Source organism: Neophocaena asiaeorientalis, unplaced genomic scaffold (genome assembly GCF_003031525.2).
Source record: "Neophocaena asiaeorientalis asiaeorientalis breed wild unplaced genomic scaffold, Neophocaena_asiaeorientalis_V1.1 scaffold249, whole genome shotgun sequence".
Taxonomy (NCBI): Eukaryota; Metazoa; Chordata; class Mammalia; order Artiodactyla; family Phocoenidae; genus Neophocaena; species Neophocaena asiaeorientalis.
Genome location: NW_020172625.1, coordinates 1,088,115 through 1,092,853, shown reverse-complemented (window position 1 = coordinate 1,092,853; position 4,739 = coordinate 1,088,115).

The window sequence follows — 4,739 nt, the reverse complement described above, 5'->3', positions numbered from 1 at the left end:
ACCGGGGCATGAACCCGTTTTCCCCTGCATCGGCAGGCGGACTCTGAACCACTGCGCCACCAGGGAAGCCCGAAAAGACCTATTCTTTTCTTCCTCCGGGAGAGCTCTGCTGCGTAGGCCCACACGTTACTCAGAATCACTTAGTCTTCCTCCAAGCTCCAGAGCCATTGGTACAAATGCTTTATTGAAACTAAACACATAGTACGTAAAACGAGATTAAGAGAATACAGAACAGACCCCTGTTCCTTGGCTGGTTGAGGCAGCTTCAGTGGATGGCAGGAAGGCGGGAGCATGTCCAGCCTTGTCAAGCAACCTGCCAAGGGCAGTTGACCTGTGACCTCGAGATTAGACACTGAGGTTCTTTTGGATTTTTACAATTATTAAATATGTGTCTGAGTGGTAAAACAAAACAAAACAAAACAAAAACATTTTAGTTGAATGACTCTGGTGGGACGAGCTACTTCATTTTTCCAGCCACTCAGAGGCAGAGTATTAATGACCAAATGCTTGTTTGCCCTGGTTATGAGCTAGGGGGTGCAAAATGGAATAGTGATCAAAAAACAGACTTTGCAATCAAATAGATTTCTGTGGTCTTCGGCAAATTATTTACCTTCCCTGAGCCTGTCTCCCAAGGTCTGTGGTGGCTATTTTGAAGGGGTGTTGTGACTTTAAAAGGGAAAAAATGTAAATTGACAGCATAGTTCTTGATTCAGAGTAATTTCTTAAGCACTTATTTTGGTTTAACCTCTTTTTTTTTTTTAAACTGTTTATAACTCTGCACATTTAGGAATTAACACTTTACCAAACAGAAATAATATAATCTGTGCTTCAGAGCAGGCAAGAATGAAAAGATTAGTACAAATCAAGACTGAACCTGAAAGTAAAGTAAGTTTTTCTGGTATTGAAAAAAAAATTCTTAATATAAATAGTGACATAGCTCCTGCATTTGGCAGGTATTTGTGTGTGTATATAAATAATATGCTCTCTTTCCTCTGAAGTGCTGATACAAAAACAGAAGTTGGAAATTACCGTATGGTATTTCCACTCTTACTGGAAGCACCAAGGGTGTCAGAGAGGCTCCCATGTCACCTCAGTTGGCCTGTGCTCATTTATATTAGCTATTTATCCAACCTGTATATTTTTTTGAGAACCTTAGCATTTTCTGTAGAATTTATGAAATCTGCTACAGAAATGAATTTACCTTGAGGGTTCTCAGCCTAGGTTCATGTCACACTTTGATTTGAATGAAGGCAAATGAATATACTCTTATTGTCACCTGTGGACTTAACCATCTATTGTGCATTGCAAGGGCCACAGAAGAAATAGAAAGATCAGCCTGCATCTCAAAATTTTAATTGGAGAGGCAAAAAAACAAATGCGTAGAATAGCTGGAAAACTGTAAGTTACGTATATGGCAGTTTTGGCATTTTGGAAAGAAAACATTTTAGATATGCTAAGGCAGGAGGGAGGCTAGATGGCAAGATCTGAGTAGATGTTTGAGAAGCGAAAACGAGCTGGTAATCATACACCATGAGAAGGGGCTTTTGTGTTGCCACAGTGAACATTTTCTAGTGTTGTTGTTTCTTTTCCTTTCTTTAATAATTCTTCTCCTTCCCTCCATCTTCCTCCCTTCTTTATCCTCCCCCTCCTTCTTGTGTATCAATTTTTAAACATTTCAGTGTCATCTAAGAGTTTAGGTTGAGGGTTGGGGTATGTGATGCTGTTTATAAGCCTCAGACTGTATTCAGGTGTGTATCTTTATATTACCTACTGGAAGATGCTTTGTAAGCCTGAATTACTTTAATACCTGCCTTTGATTTCCACTTTACTCAGGTTATATTTACCATACTAACTAATCTTTGAATAGCACTAAAAAGTTTACCTAGAATTCTCATAGATTATCTCAGTTAATCTCATAATTATCATGTCAGGTAATTTCTTGTTAGCTCATTTTACGTATAATATACTGAGACTTAGAATAAGTATTTTCCTTAGATTGCTCAATGATAAAATGAGTAATTCTAAGGTCCCAAGTATCCTTTAAGCATTTCTAAAAAATACATGCAAGAGAAAAGATTGTGAAATGTAGTCAAATGGGAATGTCACTTTTTTGTTATCTTGGAATTTCAGCAAAAGTTCTAAAGCTGTGAAAGGTACAAGGGGTGAAAAAGTTTTCCAGCATACTAAAGAAAAGGGCTGAACGTAACCCCACGGGCTTTGCTGGAGGTGGCAACCCAGTTCAGCTACCATCACTCCAACAGCCCAGGTAAGAGAAGACAGGCATTCAAAAGCAACTTTGGTGAAGGAAACTTCCTTTGAAGGAGACTGACAGCTCTCTTTTCTCTTCCTTAGGAAGGGGAGGGGGTAATTCCCCCTTCTATGTCAAGTGAGTATGGTCCCACCACTAAATATTATGTAATCTGCAAGAGACAGGCTGGCATCTCCCTCTGGTTTTCAGAGTGATGAGACTTTTAGGTGCCCCCATACGCAATCAGTCTTGAGAGTTTGATTTATGTCCCTCGAAGCTTGGGGAGGGGCACAGGGCCTGGTGTCTGCCTCTAGCTTGGAAAAGTCTGAATGCCCAAGGCTGCATGGTGATGACTGCAAAAACAGAAAGGACAGATCAGTAGTGGTTGAAGCTGCATTTCCCCAAATTGGAGGAGCCAGTGTATGTGCTTTCCCATAGGGCACCGTGAAAGGTAGCCAGGCTTCAGACGTCTTGAAAGGATCTTAACTAAGAAGGGCATGTGCATTGGCATCTCGAAAAGCCAGTTCATGTGCTGTACGGCAGAGCCGTCATTTGGATATTTACTGGGACAGGCAGAAGACATTTGCTATCTAAGAGAGTACTAAAAGCTCTGGCTGGGAGCAGCAGAGGAGTTGGGAGACAAAGGAGAGTGAAAAAGCCAGGTGTGATATTCAAAGTATCTCACCATTGGTGGGGCACGCATGCTGACCAGCCAGTAAAGATGCCCGGCAGGGCTGGTGTGGGCTGGCAGAATACCAGCCTAAAAAAAGTTCGTCTTGTTTCTCCTTTCTCACTGCTACTCTCCAAACGCCAGGTCAGACTTGAACTTAGGGAACAGGAAAGAAGCTCTACTACATTGGATATGATATTAAAATTTCGATTTAGACGAAAGTATCTAATACAGACGTTTTAATGCAGAAAACGCACCTTTCCCGACCTCTTGGGCCTGTTGGAGATGATGTGTAGAGGAGGAAGAGTTCTATCCTACAGAGAGTGTCACAGTGCTGGTGGGAGACAAGTTCATGCTGACTGTACCCTACCCAGTTCAGCAAGCTCACTCAGTGATTTACATGTAGTGAATATATTTCCATCAAATGACCGTGAACTCTATATAGAGAAAAAAAGTTTGACATGACCTTGGCTCGCATTTTATGAGTGAGATGTAGAACTGGGGTCCATTCAGGTGAAGGTGTCTGGCCAAAGTCGTACACACAGCTCAGTGGGTGAAACACTCGTGAAAACACTGACTCTGATGCCAGGTTTCTGGAGCAAGGTCAGATGCTCCCTTTACTAACGGAATGACATGTTGAACTGCTTAAAGTTACACAACACACATATGTGGTTTCTCCTGTAAACAACCGGGAAAGGATAATTTGTTGTAGCCCCCAGGAGTAAACAAGATTCTTGGTAAGACTCTAAAGAAAGTAAAGATAAAAGGAGGAAAAGCTTTATCTTATATTGTTACAAGTTCACTTAGTCTTGAGGAAACGCTGAAGGCTAGCAAACAGCCGGCAGAATCCAATTATTAAAGAGAGGAACCAGAGCCATACCAGAGAATTAGAGACCAGTCAGAGTAATGGTGACCTCCAAGGGATGGCCAGAGAAAAATGTTTTGGAGGATCCAGCAGAATTGGAAACAAGCATTTTAATCAAACTAAGGCAAAGTGTAGGAAAGAATGCTTCATGTGTGGAAAATGCTATTATTGAGGAAAGCATTTTTTTTCGTTTTTAAATGATTGTTTCAAAACACTTTACTTTCCTCTAGTTTGTGTTTTTCCTATTGTGCTGTACTTTGATACATGCCATAATCTCTTTTTTATTAGAAAAAAAAAGGTGTTGCCTTAGGGAGTAGGTCTCTTGTTTTGGAGAAGTTTAGGAAGAAAATTCAACAGTGTGAGAACTAACTGGGATGCTAAAGCTTCTCTCATGAAATTTAGGTTCTAATGCAAATACATAGTAAAAAAAAATCATTAAACTATTGTGCACAAAACAGAGAGCAAGTAAAGGGATGTAGGGAGTGCTAAGTGTGGCTGGGAGAAAGAACCTGTAGTCATTTTAAAGAGTAGCTATCATTGACATGGAAAGAAATAAGCCATGTCATATGCCATGTCATTAGGCTTGATTCTGACCCAGAAAAACTGATACCCAGAGCATGCTCGTTTGTTATATGTCTTTTCTGCTTTTAAAACACAAGTTCCTTTCCTCCTACTTCCCTTCTTACTCTTCCCTTAAAATGTCACTTCCACCTTATCAGAGGCTGATAATATGGCTGGTGGCATGCCAGCAGGGTAGCAAAGGCAGTTCTTGTTTCTTGAATCAAAAATGTACGAGGAGCACACATGCCACCACAGACAAAGTAGTGCTTGGTTTGTTTGCTTGTGGATCCTCACAACTTCATTGGTGTTGTATCAATAAAAACGTCAGTGTTTTTAATAGCTGGAAGATAGGATAGGCCCTGGTCCAGAGTTAGCCCAGGGTTCTTAACTGTAGC